General features: G+C 42.9%; 1 pseudogene across 1 annotated transcript in view; it reads left to right on the top strand.

The window, feature by feature from the left end:
• The first annotated feature begins 7,711 nt into the window (after window positions 1–7,711).
• The window catches only part of LOC311226151 (kinesin-like protein KIF15-A), a 46,830-nt pseudogene continuing 34,461 nt past the window's right edge, over window positions 7,712–20,080 (top strand). The window contains exon 1 of the transcript in view: window positions 7,712–8,000. The product of the transcript in view is annotated as a kinesin-like protein KIF15-A (transcript). The remainder of the gene's footprint in view (window positions 8,001–20,080) is intronic.

The raw sequence follows: 20,080 nt of genomic DNA, 5'->3' as shown, positions 1-20,080 counted from the left end.
CTCAAACAGTATCAAGAGGCAGTTAAGGTGACGAGAGAAAGGCACTTCTCAGAAATAATTGCCAAAAATTGTCACAATCCCAGAGTCCTTTTTTCGACCATTAACTATTTCACCTCCCCTCCTCCCGCCCCTTGCCCTGATGCCTCCCCCTCCAATTGTGAAGAATTCCTAAACTTCTTCATTAGGAAGGTGGAAACCATTAGATTAGCCATCTCATCGTCCTCCTCCACCCCCCCTCCTACCCAGCCCCCCTGCCCGGCCCCCCCTCCTGCCCAGCCCCCCTGTCTGGCCCCCCCTCCTGCCCAGCCCTCCTGCCCACTTCCCCCTCCCTCCCACCCCTCCTGCCCAGCTCTTTTGAACAACTTCCAACCCATCTCTCTAACCACTCAGAGAGCTGGTGGCAGGCATGCGGACTGTCACATCCCCCCTTGATGCCCTCCCTACCCATCTTCTAAAAGAGTCCATGGACATAGTAGGCCCCAGTATTTTGTCTATCATAAACAGCTCTCTGGAATCTGGCTCTGCTCCCTCCTCCCTTAAGCATGCCATGGTTGAGCCCCTCCTAAAAAAACCTAACCTAGACCCTGCTCTTTTCAATAATTACAGGCCCATATCCAAACTACCCTTCCTATCTAAGATTTTAGAAAAGGCTGTCCTGGCACAGCTCCTCCCCTTCCTACATCACAACAACCTCCTAGACAAATTCCAGTCAGGTTTCAGGGCAGGGCACAGCACTGAGACAGCGCTAGTCAAAATCTACAATGACCTGCTTCTCACCATCGACTCAGGTAGCTGTGCCATGCTCCTCCTCCTGGACCTCTCTGCCGCGTTCGACACGGTCGACCACTCCACCACTCCACCCTGGTCGATCGTCTCGAACACAGGCTAGGTATTGGGGGGTCTGCCCTAAACTGGTTCGCATCCTACTTGAGCGGCCGCTCCTTTTCGGTCAGTTTGGGTGGACACTCCTCCCCCACAGCTAGTCTACCGTATGGGGTCCCCCAAGGTTCCATCCTGGCCCCCATACTCTTCTCCATCTACATGCTCCCTCTGGCCGAAATCATCCAGAAACACAACATTTCATATCACTTTATGCCGATGACTCACAAATCTACCTTCCCCTCAACCCCTCTGACACAGCTAACCTAGACTCTCTTAAAAACTGTCTTAGGGACATGAAAAGCTGGATGGCCCTCAACTTCTTACAGCTAAATGAAAATAAAACAGAGATCATTTTGTTTGGCCCCCCCTCTTCCACCAAAACACTCTCCCACAGCCTAGGACAACTCTCCACCCACCTCAAACCCCACGTCAAGAGCCTGGGTGTAATCTTTGACCCAGAGCTCAAATTCGACCGGCAGGTAAATGCCGTAGTCAAGTCATGCTTCTTCCAACTCTGCAACATCAGTAAAATAAAACCAATCCTTTCACCCGTCGACCTGGAAACGGTAGTCAATGCATTCATCACTTCACACCTTGACTACTGCAATGCCCTCTACACCGGCATCAGTCAGGCAGCCATGTCCCGCCTCAAAATGGTCCAGCACTCTGCAGCTAGGTTCCTTACCGGCACCAGAAAGAGAGAGCACATCACACCAGTCCTAGCCTCCCTACACTGGCTCCCAGTCCCACTTAGAATAGACTTCAAAATCATCCTCCTCACCTTTAAGGCACTATCGGGTGCAGCACCCCTATACATCACCGAGCTCATCACCCCCTACGCAGCACCCAGGTCACTAAGATCCTCCAACCAGGCTCGGCTGGTCCCCCCCCGCACCAGACTCAAAAAGAGAGGCGATCGCTCCTTCAAGGCCATGGCCCCCACGCTATGGAACCAGCTTCCCCTGGAGATCCGATCTGTCCCCTCGCTGGAGACATTTAAGGCCTGTCTAAAAACCCACTTCTATTCCCTGATTCTCCCACACCCTAACTCACACACTCCCATGTAATTTTATCCTGCCCCCTCCCTCTTGTTTCTCTTCTTATGCTCCTCTGTCCCCTGTGTGCTACTGTACTTTGTGTTCCCCTATCCGTGTGTTGTCCTACTGTCCTATTCTCTGAATGTACTGTTTGTCCTGCTGTGCCTTTTTGTATTTTTGTATTTGTGTATTTTATATTAGGACATTGATTTTAAGCTTTGATTGTACAGCACTTTGGTTGGCTCTTGTGCTTTTAAACATGCTATATAAATAAATTACTTGACTTGACTTGACTTAACACTTTCACTACCACACTACATAAGGTTAACCTTTCACTACCACACTACAGAAGGCTAACCCTTTCACTACCACACTACAGAAGGTTAACCTTTCACTACCACACTACAGAAGGCTAACCCTTTCACTACCACACTACAGAAGGTTAACCTTTCACTACCACACTACAGAAGGTTAACCTTTCACTACCACACTACAGAAGGTTAACTCTTTCACTACCACACTACAGAATGTTAACCTTTTCACTACCACACTACAGAAGGTTAACCTTTCACTACCACACTACAGAAGGTTAACCTTTCACTACCACACTACAGAAGGTTAACCTTTCACTACCACACTACAGAAGGTTAACCTTTCACTACCACACTACAGAAGGTTAACTCTTTCACTTTTACATTTAGTCATTTAGCTTTTAGACTTACAAGGTCTGTACGACAAGTCACACTATGAAACAAAACAGTTATTTTGATGTAGCCTTTCCTTCCTGGTTCAGCCAATACCTTGACCCCCAACATTACATGGCTTATGTGAGGCTTCCAACAAATTGACATAACAAAAGAGCTTGACGCAACGTGTTAATGTCCCCATAGAGAGGGGGGCCATGGAATACAATGCATTCTGGGTAGGGTTGTAGTTGTTTAACTCACCGGTGTGAAACTCTCCAGAAAGTTCGAAGGCCATTCATCTCTGAATGCGTTTTCTGATATCACCATGATTAGGCCTGCCGCGATAAGCAATAAATCGATTAATTGCTGCGATAATTAAAATGAATGCAATGATTTTGACGGGCGCGATTAATTGCTATTTGCGCGTTTGTTTTAATGAGGCGGAACCAGTTCCCCTTGTCAGTCACTGTCCATGTTGGGAGGCGGGCCGCTGACGTTACTAGAGTACAGCACGGGAGCTCCGTGGGGCAACGCCACATATCTTAACTACATTTCTCAATAGTGTTGCTCCTTTTAACCAAGTAGCATTATTTGTAGTGTAACGTTAGCTATTTTTAGACCCAAGTAGTTACTCGCTACTGCCCGGAGAAACTGGACTGCTAAATAAAGATGAAAGATAGAGCTTTGATTCTCATTCCATGCTAACAACATTAGCTAAATAGCTAACAAACGAAATACAACGTATAGCATAGCTACAAGTACAACACAGAATAACGTTAATACAATTACATGCATCATTGTTTACAATGAACGGGTGGGGCTAGTCAAAGGACTGGACACGGGGACAAGTTAAACATGAATTAATTTATTATAACACTCCGGTAGTTTCGAGTCGTGCTGCAGTGCTTACGCACCACAGCTATTCTATTATATACTGCTTTGACGCTTCCTCCTCATCGTTGATTGCCTGTAGTAGCTGCATCTAACTTTAGTAGCTAACGTTAAAACTAACCTAAAGTTAGTTGTTCACCAACAATCTCAAGATTTGTTTTATCATTAGCTCAAAAACAGAACCGGACGAGACAAGTTGTCGGCTCATAGATTCTGCTTAGGATAATCACAACAATACTTCCGGTCCGGTCGGTGGGCTTCAAAATAAAAGTCTAAAACACCGGAAAAGACGGAGCGGTGGGCTTCAAAATAAAAATTTTGGGAAATAAATTTCTCAAAAAAAATTCTCTAACCGGTCGCAATAATATCGCTTATCGCGATATTTTCGGGGGCAATTAATCGCCCAGCAAAATGTGTTATCGTGGCAGGCCTAACCATGATTCATAGGAAGTAGCTTGAAAAGTATCCCACCAAAATGTTCAAGTGATGGCTTATTTTGAAGGTATGAATCTGTACTTTCACAATATGTAAAAAAAAATTAAATGTGACGTTGCCTCAACAAGTCCCTCCTATCCACGGCTAGGCACATATGTGCGTGTGTATGTATATGTATTAGGGGTGGGAATCACCAGAGGCCTCACGATACGATACTATCACGATACTTGAGTCACGATACGATAGTATTGCAATACTAAATATATTGCGATATGCTGAGTATTGCGATATTAATATTGCGAGATATTGCGATTTATTACCTTTTTTCAACTGCAAACTAAAACTTTGTCAACATGTTTTATCTAATAAAATAAAGTTCAGTCTGTTCATCTTACTTCAATAATTTTTATTGCAGAACATGGTATTTTCTCAAGCAGACAGATGTAAACACTGTAATCTGTGTTGCATGTACCTGACAAACTGAACTGTTTGTATTACAGTCATATTCCAACTTAACTGAATGCACACGTGTGCGTGGACTACTGTACTATTACAGGTATTGAAATGAACAATGCAACTTCCTTATACAAAAAAATACAGATTTATTTTTTAAATAATTTTTTTAATAAATAAATAATAAAATATCGTTACTTGGCGTCCCTGTATCGATACAGTATCACCACGCAAAGTATCGCGATACTACTACGTATCGATATTTTCCCCCACCACTAATGTGTATATTGGTATGTGGGACTTCGGACCCCAGGAAGACTAGCTGGTGCCATTGGCATCAGCTAATGGCGATCTTTTTTAATAAACAAATACAAATATGACTGTTCTCTCAGTTTCAGAAAAGGACACAGACTGGTTTGTAATCCAAGGTTATGAGGAGCTTGGAGAGAAGAGTGGAGCAAAACTACAGACAAGACTCTTGGAAATCCCGCTCAAAAGATTGTCAGCGGTAAGATGGGGTAGAAAATATTACATTGGGAGTTGTTTTGCATAATCCATTTGCAGATTTTATATATAAACTTTGACATGATTAAAATATAGATATACTGTATTAAAAAAAATTTGCTTGCCTAGTCTCGTTCGAGAGAGAGAGAGAGAGAGAGAGAGAGAGAGAGAGAGAGAGAGAGAGATTTTGCAACATGGCTGCTCAGAGAGGGAGCTCCTAGATTTGCATGCACTTTTTGTCATTTTAGATTGAGAAAGAATGAAGTAATTTGTAGAACAATGTAAAGACAAGCTCAACAGCAACTACACAGTGCTAAAAAAATAAATAAATAAATAAAAGAAGTGGAAGCTAGCAGCAGCAATTGAAACAGAAACAGCTAAGCTAATCTTGGACCTTGGAAGCTAGCTGTGGATGCTAACTGTGAAACTTTGGAAGCAAGCAGTGGATGGTGACAACTAGCTGGAAGCTAACAGTGGATGCTGACACCAAACTGCAAACATTTGGAGCTAGCAGTGGATGCTAACTGTGAACTTTGGAAGCAAGCAGTGGATGATAACAACTAGCTGGAAGCTAACAGTGGATGCTAACAACAAACTGCAAACCTTTGGAGCTAGCAGTGGATGCTAACTGTGAACTTTGGAAGCAAGCAGTGGATGATGACAACTAGCTGGAAGCTAACAGTGGATGCTAACAACAAACTGCACATTGTTGGAGCTTTGGAAGCAAGCAGTGGATGATAACAACTAGCTTTGGATCCAGATTCAGATAAGTGAGACAATTGGAAGCTAACCAGGAATACAAACACTAGCAGTTGAAATCATATATATGTGAACTGTGAACCCTGGAAGCTAATAGTTGCAGCTGAAACAGTTAAGCTAGAAGTGACAGCTAACAGTGGGTGCTAGCATTCCCAGTTGGCAAGCAACATGAGTGACCTAATTAACATACACTACCCACCAGAAATAAAAAATGACTCAGAGAGGAGTACTTACAAACTGGACCTTCTTAAGGGACAACCAGAAACCCTCTTTGCTGATCTTTTTAAAAATGGAGAAATTAGTAATCTTATCTTCTATACAGAAAGACCTGAAATTTGGCACAGAGCCATTGCCAACCTCCACACTTCAGTGGCAAAAAAGGGCAACAAAGAATATTGGCAGTTAAAGATCTCAGACCTAGAGGACCCTGACAGCACAATGACAACTGTCAATGTTTATAAAAGTGGTAAAGTCATGGTGCAGGGGTACTTCAAGTACTTCCAGAGCACTTTTCAGGCACTTAAATCTATGGTTGAGAAAGAAGACACCTCCCCTAGGGACCTCCAGCCAGGTGCCAGTAGGGACACAGACGACACACCTGTCTCTACACATGAAGACACCTCCCCTAGGGACCTCCAGCCAGGTGCCAGTAGGGACCCAGACACCACACCTGTCTCTACACATGAAGACACCGCCCCTAGGGACCCCCAGCCAGGTGCCAGTAGGGACCCAGACACCACACCTGTCTCTACACATGAAGACACCGCCCCTAGGGACCCCCAGCCAGGTGCCAGTAGGGACCCAGACACCACACCTGTCTCTACACATGAAGAGGAGCACCATGATGACACAGAGCAGACACTGAGCCTCCCACATCAGACCTCCGTCACAGAACTTAAGGAACACTTCACCAAGTTAGAAATAGAACTGGTGCAGCTCAGAGAAATTGTCATGAATCATACTGACAAAAACTCAGTGGGACTCTCACAAAAAGCTGAAATGGAACAAATCAGAAAAGAGCAAGAAAGCCTACGTGCAACCTGTGAAAAACAATTATCCAAAGACAGAGAACAGCACAATAAAGACCTGTACACTCTGAGAGAACAAGTGAGAGTGCTACAAGAAGAGAAAGAGAGTCAGAGGAGTGAGCTTATTGCACTGGCAGAACAGGTGAGCTAAACTGTGAGTATGCCAACCACAGGAGAGAGATAGCTGTTCTAAAAGACAATCATGGAGAATCACAGCAGGAGAGAGAGAGCCATACGTCTCAACTTGTTGCCCTCACAGAGGAACTTAGGGAGAGAGACAGATCATTGGACACCTTGAAGCAACAGATGACTTCCCTCACTGAATCTGAGCTACTAAGAACTGACCTCAGCCCACACACAGCAGTGAGCCCAGCCCAGAACAGACAGCAGGATGATATCATACCCCCAACAGCAGAGAGAGAAGAATCCAGCTGCCACACACACACAGGTGGTCCCACCAGACCAGATAGCCCCACAGCAAAAGCAGATATTGTGCTACTGATCAACTCAAATGGAAAATTCATCGACGAGAAAAGGCTTTTCCCAAGGCACAAGGTGACAAAACTCTGGTGTCCAAACACAGAGGCAGCCATGGGTATTCTCTCTAAGACTGACCTAGGATCCAAGCCATATCCTAATCCACACAGGCACCAATGACCTGGGGGAACAACAGGAGAGAGTGGCCCTGTCTCTTAGAGATGTCGTTGAGAAGGCATGTCTCACCTTCCCTAAAACTAAGATAGTGATATCCACCCTGTTACCAAGGAGGGACTTCCTCTCACAGACTATACAAAAAGTAAATGTCAGTATCTCTAGAGACTGTGAAAAATTGCCAAATGTGCACGTTGCCCACTACGACTCAATCACTGTACACGATCTTTATGATGATGTTCACCTCTACAAAGAAGCAGTTCCACGGTTTACAAAGACACTAAAAGATGCCACACTAAATCGACGGGCAACACTCAACAGAAGGAGCAACACGGGAGTCTCCAACACTCAAACGGAGAGGCACATCGCAGGACCAGCCGACAGCATGCAGAGGAGAGCCTTCCAACCCAGGCCCAAGCAGCGGCACCTACAACCTCCACAGCACAGACTGGAGAACATCAGACATATGGATGAGAACCAGCCTGCACACAGACCCAGGACAGCACCACCCCATGTTGTACCACCACCACCACCTCCACAGCAGCAGCAGCAGCAGCCAGGCAGACTGTATGCAGAGGTGGTCCGAGGAGCAGCAGGCCCCGCCCACAGTGAACTGAGATCCATCCAGGACATGCTGAGCACGTTATGCTCTCATCTAATGGGCCACACTCAGGGTCAGTGGTAATTAGTAGGTAGTACTCCTTTAAAAAAGGTACATACATGCCAGGTTAAATCTCATCACATTGTAAATGTATATTTTTTATGATAAAAAACAGTTACTTCTTTCTTCTCCTTTTGAAATGACAACTTGTTACAATCTCAATGACATCATTTAGCATATCAGTTTGGAATATTCAGGGTTTAAATTCTTATTTATTTGGTTTAAAAAGCAGAAATCTTGACTTCTTAGACAAGGTTACTGGTGTTGATATTGTTATTTTACAGGAGACTTGGTGTAAAGGAGACGTCCCTACTGGATGCCCTCCTAACTATAGAGAGATTATTGTCCCATCAACTAAACTAAATGGAGTCACCCAGGGCAGAGACTCAGGGGGGATGTTGGTATGGTATAAATCACAACTAGCAGACTCTATAGAAATAAAGAAGAAAGGGAAATATCACATTTGGTTAAAATTAAAAAAGGGTATAATTTCCAGCGGGAAAAGTATTTTTTTATGTGCAATTTATATTCCCCCAAATGAGTCTCCATATTTCGACGAGGAGATTTTCTCCACCATAGAAGAAGAGACCAGTCATTTCCAGGCCCAGGGATCTGTGCTGATCATGGGAGATTTAAACTCTAGGACTGGTGAGCAGGTTGACTTCACTAGTACCGAAGGTGACAGTTATATCACTGGAGATCACCTCAATTTCCCTATCCTTACCAACAGGAAAAATTATGATAAAAACACAAACAAGAGTGGAAGACAAGTGTTGCAGCTTTGTAGAGCGTTGGGTCTGTACATTACCAACGGAAGGTTGCGAGGGGATTCCTTTGGACGGTATACATATTGCTCAAGACTTGGTAGCAGCACCGTTGATTATGCTATAACAGATTTAGACCTAACCTCCTTGAGAGCCTTCACTGTAAAAGAACAAACACCTCTATCAGATCACTCTCAGATCACTTTGTATCTAAAAAGAGCAGACACAGGTAATATAAGCTCTCAACCCTGTAATCTGTACAACATAAAGATGAAATACAGATGGGCTCACAACAGTCTGGAGCAGTACCAGGATGCTATGGTCAGTGAGTCAACACAGTCTCTTCTAGACTCCTTCCTGGCCCAGATTTACCCTCAGAATAACGAAGGTGTAGAGTGGTGTCTGGTACACATCAACCACATATTTGATCATTTGGCCTCATCATCAAATTTAAAATGTAAAACAGAACAACCAAAGAAAACAAACAAGGAAAGGTGGTTTGATTCAGACTGCAAATCCATTAGGAAGACACTAAGAAATATCTCCAACCAAAAACACAGGCATCCAGATAGTCAGGAACTCCGTCTTAGTTACTGTGAAACTCTAAAGCAATATAAGAACACACTGAGAACAAAAAAAGAACAATATATACAAAACCAGTTACAATTAATTGAAGAGTCTCTGGGGTCAAATAAATTCTGGGAAAAATGGAACTCATTTACCAAGAAACATAAAAATGAACAATCCATTCAAAATGGAGATACATGGAAAAACCACTTCGAAAATCTTTATAGAAAACCAACACAGAATCAAGCCCAAGAACACATTTCTGAACAATTAAAAAATCTTGAAAGCGCTATTAAGGATTATCAGAACCCACTGGACTACCCAATCAGTGAATTAGAACTGGAAGACAAATTAAAAGCTCTGCAGAACAAAAAAGCATGTGGGACTGATGGCATATTAAATGAGATGTTAAAACATACAAACAGAAAATGCAAATTGGCCATCTTAAAAATATTTAACTTGGTACTAAGTGTGGGATATTTCCCTGAAAGCTGGAGTGAAGGGGTGATCACACCCATTTTCAAGAACGGAGACAAATATGATCCCAACAATTATAGAGGCATCTGTGTTAGTAGTAATCTGGGGAAATTAATTGGCAGCATCCTAAATTCAAGAATTATAGATTTCCTCAATGAGCACAATGTTTTAAGCAAAAGTCAAATTGGATTCCTCCCAAACTATAGAACAGCTGACCACATTTTCACCCTACACACACTAATCGATAAATATGTAAATCAAAATAAAGGAAAAATTCATGCATGCTTTGTCGATTTCCAGAAAGCGTTTGACTCAGTCTGGCATGAGGGTTTACTTTTTAAATTAATAGAAAGTGGTATAGGGGGGAAGTCCTTTGATGTTATTAAATCCATATATGAAAATAACAAATTGGCTGTCAAAATTGGAGATAAACACACAGACTTCTTCCCACAAGGCAGAGGGGTGAAGCAAGGCTGCAACCTCAGCCCCACACTGTTCAATATTTATATAAATGAACTGGCATTATTATTAGAACAGTCAGCAGCACCTGGTCTCACTCTCACAGACACAGAAATTAAGTGTCTCTTTTATGCAGATGACCTGGTCATACTGTCTCCTACTAGAGAAGGTCTTCAGCGAAGTTTGGACATTCTTCATCAGTACTGTCAGACCTGGGCCCTGACAGTGAATATGAAGAAAACCAAAATTATGACCTTCCAAAACAGATCCCAGTTGCAGAGAAATTACCCAGAATTCAAAATAGGTGCGACCCAAATAGAACAAACAAATAGCTATACATATCTAGGTTTACAAATCAGCTCCACTGGAAATTTCTGTTCAGCTGTAAAGGAACTCAAGGAGAAGGCAAAAAGGGCTTTCTATGCCATCAAGCGTTCAGTTCAAATCCAAATTCCAATCAGGACATGGCTCAAAATATTTAAAGCAGTTATAGAATCAATTGCACTGTACGGCAGTGAGGTATGGGGCCCTTTATTAGTAACGGATTGGGCAAAATGGGACAAAAATCCAATTGAGATCCTGCATGTAGAGTTCTGCAAAACAATTCTCAGGGTACAAAGGAAAAGCCCAAACTCTGCATGCAGGGCTGAATTAGGACAATATCCGTTACTCATAAATATGCAAAAAAGATCAATTAAATTCTGGAGCCATATTAAAAAAAGTGACCCGGCCTGCTATCATCATAAAGCCCTGGCCTGCCAAGAGCTGGACCTACAAAGGAGCCCCTTTTGTCAACTCATAATGAAACTGGCTGACATCTCACACTCTGACATTACAAACCCTAGCCAGCCTCAGAAGATTAGACCTAACCAAATTATAACCAAAGAAAAAGATAAATACATTACGTATTGGAATCAACTCACACAATCACAACACAAATTAGAAACATATTTGGCCCTAAACAGACAGTATACTGTGGCAGACTACCTCAGCACAGTAACTGATAAGAATCTAAGAAAGACTCTGACAAAGTACAGACTGAGTGACCATGGTTTGGCAATAGAGAAGGGCAGACACAGACAGACCTGGCTGCCCAGAGAGGAGAGGTTGTGCTGTCTTTGTGATGATGGAGCCATAGAGACAGAACTACACTTCCTAACACAATGTGAAAATTACAGAAATATTAGGGAGGAATTCTTTCCAAAAATTGAAATAATTTCCCCAGAATTCCAAAGTATGACAGAAGTGCAGAAATTGCCATTCCTCCTGGGGGAACAGAAAGAATGTGCAGTTTTAGCTGCAACATATGTCAATTCATGTCACAAGAAAAGGGACAACCAGTAGGACACATATACTATATATATATATGTACCATGTTTTATTCACCGCACCATCTCCTTTATTTCTTTGATCTTGTTCTGTTGATATTGTTCTTGTATTGTATAATGTTGTTTGCTGTTTATGTCATAATTGTGCTTTGGCAACATTTGTGAAATTTCATGCCAATAAAGCTTATTGAATTGAATTGAATAGAGAGAGAGAGAGAGAGAGAGAGAGAAGAGAGAGAGAGAGAGAGAGAGAGAGAGAGAGAGAGAGAGAGAGAGAGAGAGAGAGAGAGAGAGAGAGAGAGAGAGAGAGAGAGAGAGAGAGAGAGAGAGAGAGAGAGAGAGAGAGAGAGAGAGAGAGAGAGAGAGAGAGAGAGAGAGAGAGAGAGAGAGAGAGAGAGAGAGAGAGACCCTGCTAGTGGATCGGGTACCTAATAATAAGCGTTATAAATATGGAATAAAACAATAACAACTTGCCACGAGTATATACGTGGCTCTGGTCCACAACGCATGGAATCGAAACACGTATATACTCGTGTCTGGTACTTAAAGTGTTAAAACATACATCAGAGGGAGGCAATTATATGTTAAACTAGGAGGCCACATGTCTTAGATATATGTCAACAACTATGGAGTTGCTTAGGTCCTTTACTCTTCTCCCTTTACATGTTACCGCTCGGTGATATCATCAGAGAACATAATGTAGGTTTCCATAGCTATGCGGATGATACACAACTGTACATATCTGCTGAACCAAATGATACAGCTATTAACTCCATCACAGACTGCTTATTGGCAATAAATAAATGGATGAGTAAGAACTTCCTGAAACTAAACCAGAACAAAACTGAAATTCTAATTTCAACTTCAATTTTCATATCAACAAAGTGACCAAAACATCGTTATTCCATCTCAGAAATATAGCAAAAATACGACCATTTATTAATCAAAACGATGCTGAGAAGCTAATTCATGCATTCATATCTAGCCTACTAGATATGAATTAGACTACTGTAATGCACAGGTCTCCCTAAGAAAACCACAGACAACAAAACACATTGCTGTGGAAAAACACAATATTGAGCAATACATCCCCTAACACTGGTTGTTATTGTCAGATCTGCAATATCGTTGCCAATATCGTTGCCATCCCAATTTTAGTCGTTATGCCAATTCCCCCCCCTCCCCTACCTGCTCGTTGTGCGCATGTTCCTCCTACTGGTCGGTACAAGGGAACCCTGAAGTCTACCGCACGCTTCCTCCGACGATGTGGAGACAGCCAGTGGCTCTCTTTTCACCTGGCAGCGAGGACTCTCATTGGTGAAGCATAACGCGTGGGAGGTCACGCTGCCTTCACCACTTCCTGCCTTTCGCTGAGCAGGCGCCCAGACCTGACCTGTAGGCGTCGCTGTCCACAACATCAGATTTTATTCCTTTTGAAATGACAAATTATACAACAGTTCACACGCTTATTTACATCTATGGCCACAGAGGTAACTACTATGACAGACAGATGTGACCAAATCAACAGAAAAAGTCTTTCCTCTTTTGCCTTTCAGCCATAGGCCACAACAGGATTAACAAGCAGCATCAAGGCTGCAACAGTTGTCTTGGTGCTGGGCAGACTGAAAGGTTATAGGTGGCAATATGCTGGATACTATAAGACTGTTGAAAGAAACAGGCAAAATGTGATCTTAATTCATGATCTTGATCTGATAAACATATTACAAACGAATGATCAATAGGCTACTCTTTGGCTAAACAATACATGGATTAATATATAATAATAATAATAATTATATGTAATTCATATTGCTAATATAATATCCATTCCATTGAATTTATCATTTCAGAGTGAATTATCTGTACTAGTGGTCTGTGTCTCTTAAACTCTTAATTGCTCCCCAGAACAACACAAACTAGGAACAACATTGATATTGTTACAAGGACAGATACAACCACAATGTCATATTGCAGGCAACTGCCTGTTGGGTTTTATCTCAGTATTTTATTAATGTTGGCCAGTTTTCAATAACTGCCCTTGGAGAAGATTCATCTTTAAATCACATCAACAACTACATTTGGAGGATACACATTTTTTGAACTTAAGAAATACAAACTGAACGAATGCAAAACACACACAATCTGAACTCTTCATTGTGTACTTCTCTCTTCTCCAGGTACAATTGCTGCATTGCTCCCCAACAACAAGCAGAGATATGAACGAGTCAAGGCCTCACTGCTGTGACCAGTGTGGAAAGAGCTTCATCAATAAGTCCACTTTGCTAATACACCAGCGTATTCACACAGGAGAGAAGCCCTATAACTGTGACCAGTGTGAGAAGAGCTTCAGTAGATCTGGAGACTTAAAGAAACACCAGCGTATTCATACAGGAGAGAAGCCTTATAACTGTGACCAGTGTGAGAAGAGCTTCAGTACCTCTGGAGACTTAAAGAAACACCAGCGTATTCATACAGGAGAGAAGCCCTATAACTGTGACCAGTGTGAGAAGAGCTTCAGTAGATCTGGACACTTAAAGATTCACCATCGCATTCATACAGGAGAGAAGCCTTATAACTGTGACCAGTGTGAGAAGAGATTCAGTAACTCTGGACACTTAAAGAGTCACCAGCGCATTCATACAGGAGAGAAGCCCTATAACTGTGACCAGTGTGAGAAGAGCTTCAGTGGATATGGAAACTTAAAGATACACCAGAGCATTCATATAGAAGAGAAGCCCTACCAGTGTGACCAGTGTGAGAAGAGCTTCAGTAGATCTGGAGACTTAAAGAGACACCAGCGTATTCATACAGAAGAGAAGCCTTATAACTGTGACCAGTGTGAGAAGAGCTTCAGTAGATCTGGACACTTAAAGAGACACCAGCGCATTCATACAGGAGAGAAGCCCTATAACTGTGACCAGTGTGAGAAGAGCTTCACTAACTCTGGGCACTTAAAGAGTCACCAGCGCATTCATACAGGAGAGAAGCCCTATAACTGTGACCAGTGTGAGAAGAGCTTCAGTACCTCTGGAGCCTTAAAGAGTCACCAGCGCCTTCATACAGGAGAGAAGCCCTACTACTGTGACCAGTGTGAGAAGAGCTTCAGTACCTCTACATACTTAAAGAAACACCAGCGTATTCATACAGGAGAGAAGCCTTACCACTGTGACCAGTGTGAGAAGAGCTTCAGTAGATATGACACCTTAAAGGTTCACCAGCGCATTCATACAGGAGAGAAGCCTTAAAGACAGTGGAGGAAAACGTTTCATTCGATCACTCAATTTAAAGACACACCAGCACATTTATACAGGAGAGAAACACTCACCAGTGAATTCACACAGGAGAGAAACCCTACCACTGGGACCAGCATGGGAAGTGCTTCAGATAATCTCAAATTTTAAAGAAGCACCTATATATTCCAGTATATTTATTCAGTTGTCAAACCCTAAAATTGTGTAGAAATCTGCTTAAAAACGCAACATACTTAACAACACATTCATCCTGGACAGCAATCCAACTAATGTGATCTGCATCACAAGAACTTCTGAAACTCATCGTCAAACACCCGTTTCATGGTTTAAATAGAGCCTTTCTCTCTAGTCCTCTCTTCCAACAATAGTTGTCTCTCTTCCAACATGGCTGCCTGTAACCAGACACACATAGGGCCCAAGGGGTGCTTGAGCATCTGCCCTTTTTCCCTCAGAGTCAAACAATGCCCTTTTCTGTCTGGTGGTAATGGTATTTTATTTTGTTTATTTTCTATTGAAATTCTATCATATGTGCTAAATATCATTTACATTTAGTCATTTAGCTGACGCTTTTATCCAAAGCGACTTACAAGTTCTGTACGACAAGCCATCAGGAAGGGCACAACTCTATCAGCTGAGTAACAATGTTCATCAAAGTGTTGAGTGCTACAGTGTAGGTTAGTTTATTAGGACAAGTGCATGACAGTAAGGTTAGTTAGGGTTCGATTTTTTTTTTTTTTTTATATATATATTTTTAATTCAGATAATAGTTGAAGAAGTGCGTCTTTAGTCGACGGCGAAAGATTGGACGGGATTCGGCTGTCCTAACTGGGGTGGGTAGTTCATTCCACCATTGTGGGGCAAGGACTGAGAATAGGCGACTTCTCTTTGATGACCCTCCCGGAGCTTGGATAGGAGTAGGTCTGAGGCGGCCAGAAGATGCAGAGCGTAGGGGTCTTGAGGGTGTGTAGTTAGAGACCATTGACCGGAGGTAGGCGGGAGCGGTTCCCTTTGCTCGTATGCTAGGTCGAGGGCCTTGAAGCGGATTCGTGCAGCAATGGGGAGCCAGTGCAGGTCCCTAAGAAGTGGGGTGACATGGGCCGACTTCGGTAGGTTTGAGATCAGGCGGGCCGCTGCGTTCTGAATGAGTTGAAGAGGCTTAGTGGCAGTGGCCGGGAGGCCAGCGAGCAGTGCGTTGCAGTAGTCGAGGCGGGATATGACTGTTGATTGGACGAGGAGTTGGGTGGCTTCTTTTGTCAGGAAGGGGCGGATCCTTCTGACGTTGCTCAGGAGGAATCGGCAGGTTCTGGTTGTCGCTGCGATGTGAGCAGAGAAGTTCAACTGGTCGTCGAGGACAACACCAAGGTTCTTGGCGGTCGGGGACGCCGTCACAGCTGCATTCTCGACTGTGATGGAAAGGTCGGTCAGGGGGGAGGATTTGGCCAGCAGGTGGAGCAATTCTGTTTTGCTTAGGTTCAGTTTGAGGTGGTTGGTCGTCATCCAGGCGGAGATGTCGGACAGACAGGCCGAGATCCGCTCAGAGACGAGGATATCTGAGGGAGGGAAGGAGAGGAAGAGGTGAGTATCGTCGGCATAACAATGGTAGGAGAACCATGAGACGTGATAATGTTACCCAGTGATTTAGTGTAGAGGGAGAAGAGAAGGGGTCCTAAAACCGAGCCCTGGGGGACACCCGTCCGCAGGGGGCGGGTGGCCGACAGGGTCCCTCTCCATGACACTTGGTAGGAGCGGTCATTGAGGTATGATGACAGCCATGTCAGCGCAGAGCCAGCCACTCCCAGTCCTGCGAGGGCCGCAAGGAGGATCTGGTGGTTGACTGTGTCGAAGGCTGCAGATAGATCTAGGAGAATCAGGACAGAGGAGAGGCCTTTCGCTTTTGCTAAGTGAAGTGCCTCTGTGACCGCAATGAGGGCTGTCTCTGTGGAGTGACCAGTCCAGAAGCCTGACTGATTAGGGTCTAGGAGGTCATTCTGTAAGAGATAAGCAGTAAGTTGGTTGGATACAGCACGTTCAAGTGTTTTAGAAAGGAAGGAGAGAAGAGAGACAGGACGGTAGTTGCCTAGATGCAACAATGCATTTTAAAGTTTTGAAAAATTGCATCCCTCCCAACTATTCTTTGACATCTGTAAGCTTTGCAACAGGACTCCGTAGGAAATACTGCCTGTGGTTTAGGAGGGGTGCCTCCTAGGTAGAGCAGGGCAGGACGCAGAAAGAGACAATATCTCCTCCTGTGTATGAAGATTATCATTTACATATCAATTTAAAATAGTTCTTGTTTTACCCGACATCGCTGCGAATGAGGGCAATCTGAACTTTTTTCTAGTTAAAATAAAGGTTTGAAATTAAACAAATTGGGATCAATGGTATTCAATACAGTGTGAAATAAGCGACCAACAGTGCAAATAACTGGATTTTACATTGTGAAACTTTATCTAAATAGTTTACAATCAATCCAAAACGTTTGAAATACTCATAAACTCATAAACATAAACTCATAAACATAAACATTTATGTAACGTTTTTGGATGATTAGCAAACAGTGTTTCTCATCTTCAGTCAGACATCGGAGCAAACTGGTCAGCATATCATCTTGACTGGATATTTCAAACATCTCCTGTTCCAAAGCATTATTGAGCAAAAGCTGAACTATTTCACAAATGATGACCACTTAATAATAGTTTCATACAGGCTAAAACACTGAGAAGCACACATTTAATATAATCGTACGACTTTGCTGCAGTCTCATTCTCAGCGCTCGCCTCTACACTGTTTGGAACATATTGGGCGCATCTGGCAAACTCACTCAAATCTTGATGAGACTAAAGCCAAACACTTTCAACTATCAGCAACATTGTTGTGTTGGAACATGGTTAGTTAATCAATACACTTTCAATTATCAGCAACATTGTTGTGTTGGAACATTGTTAGTTAATCAATACACTTTCAACTATCAGCAACATTGTTGTGTTGGAACATGGTTAGTTAATCAATACACTTTCAATTATCAGCAACATTGTTGTGTTGGAACATTGTTAGTTAATCAATACACTTTCAACTATCAGCAACATTGTTGTGTTGGAACATGGTTAGTTAATCAATACGCTTTAATTTAACTATCAGCAACATTGTTGTGTTGGAACATGGTTAGTTAATCAATACGTCCACTTTAACTATCAGCAACATTGTTGTGTTGGAACATGGTTAGTTAATCAATACGTCCACTTTAACTATCAGCAACATTGTTGTGTTGGAACATGGTTAGTTAATCAATACACTTTCATTTAACTATCAGCAACATTGTTGTGTTGGAACATGATTAGTTAATCAATACGTCCACTCGCTCGCTGTGTGAATTCTGCCAACAATGATCTGCTTTACTTGGGTGCTGGGAGGGTAAACTCTGCGTTCACACATACAGCCTAGGGCTGTCTTAAATACTTCGAAGCTTCGTTCGATGGCACGAGCTTCGAACATTAAAAAAAGAATCAAAGTTTAAATTATTTATTTTTTTGCCTCCAAAATCTTGCGCCTCCATTCCAATGAAACGAAAGTAAGCGCGCCTCGACTCCACCTCTCTACAACTAGCACGTGGAGATTATCTGTGTTGAAAACAACAAGGACATGTGCAGCAGACATGTCGACGAAGAAGTCATCAGACGTGTGGTTACACTTTAAAATATGCAAAGACAATGCCTCTACAACAACTTTGTCAAATCACCTAAAAAACGTAAGTATTGTTGTACACGACGGCGACGCCACACACAACATTAATAAGGCTATGCCTATGCTCATGCATTAAAGCGTTCCGTCTCCAGACGGATTTCCGTCAATTTGATTCGCAGTCTGACGGAATTGGCTATGTGGTATAATATGATTTGTAGATGCATACACATTGAAACAAAATTGAGCCAATCAGAGGCGCCAAATATGAAAAAAAAATATTCTATCGCGCCGCGCCAAGCAGAGTCATCACTCAGCGACTCGAGAGACAGGATTACGCTGCTCGCTCCGGAGGCTCGCTCCGCGGTTGCAGCTGCAGGCTATTGGGCGAGTTACACATTTGCGACGTCTGAGAAGTCTGCCCGCCACAAAATAGTCATGTAAAATTATTAAAAACTGCGGTGTGTTTTGGTTTTAAGAGTCGCCTTTTTTGCAGCCTCGTGCGTCAACACTGCTTGTTGACCGACGTCACAGCCACCACGCTGCTTGCACTCGCTGCTATACCGATTTGCTAACGTTAGCTTAATAGCGTCGGTCAAATGGAAGGAGTAAGCCGGCCACTAAAAAGAAAACCCACCGCGGGTTTATCAGATGAAAAGGATCAGCGGGACCACCCAACAAAAAGTTTCGAGAGGAGAGGACGTTTGAAGAGACTGGCTAGGCAGCGCTACTGGGGGCTGTAGTGGTGAGTTGTTAACTTGTTCCGTGTGCCGCAACAATGTCAAAAAGATAAACAGAAACAACACGTTTGTCATTGTCGTGTTACTTCACAGTAGAATACGTGAGTCCCCTGCTGTGGTTGTGAGTATAAGTTTATTAGCTTAACTCCGTAGCAACATCACACAGGTGTATCTGTAGACATTCTCCTCCCCACCGTATATTCTCTCCCCACCGTATGTATCTTTTTTCTACCATCCCCTCCTAATGTACAGTCTCCTCCCCATCATATCATGTATATAATCTCTGTTAGGATCTATGGGTAACGGTACTGTATATTTTCTCCCACCCACCCACCCCCTCCTAATGTACAGTCTCCTCCCCATCATATGTATAATCTCTGTCAGGATATATGGGTAACATTACTGTATATTTGCATATCGTATATGTCACAAATGTAACAGTACTATATACCTGTAGTATGTCCCTATGCCATAAATGTCATGATGTCAATGTCATGCATGTCATAAATGTCACTATGAATTGAAAATGGGGGACCCTGATGATGTAAACAAGACAAACGTCTTTCTCTGGTCTGCATCCCCTTAACAATTGTGTGTATTGAGCCGTACTGTATTGTACCCATTCTGCAATCTGTTAAATATTGATTGATTGATTGATTGAACATTTTATTAACAATTGCAGTATATCAAAGCAGGATAGCCGGACCAGCACTCACAGGTTCAATGTTTTTTATTGGCAGCCTGAATCAAAAGCAGACATGTTTCGGACAATGTCCTTCATCAGTGGTATAGTAATTCAGGCTGCCAATAAAAAACATTGAACCTGTGA

The sequence above is a fragment of the Notolepis coatsorum genome, assembly GCF_963971535.1.
Source record: "Notolepis coatsorum genome assembly, chromosome: 3".
NCBI classification, from domain to species: domain Eukaryota; kingdom Metazoa; phylum Chordata; class Actinopteri; order Aulopiformes; family Paralepididae; genus Notolepis; species Notolepis coatsorum.
This window is presented reverse-complemented; position numbering and strand designations above follow the sequence as displayed.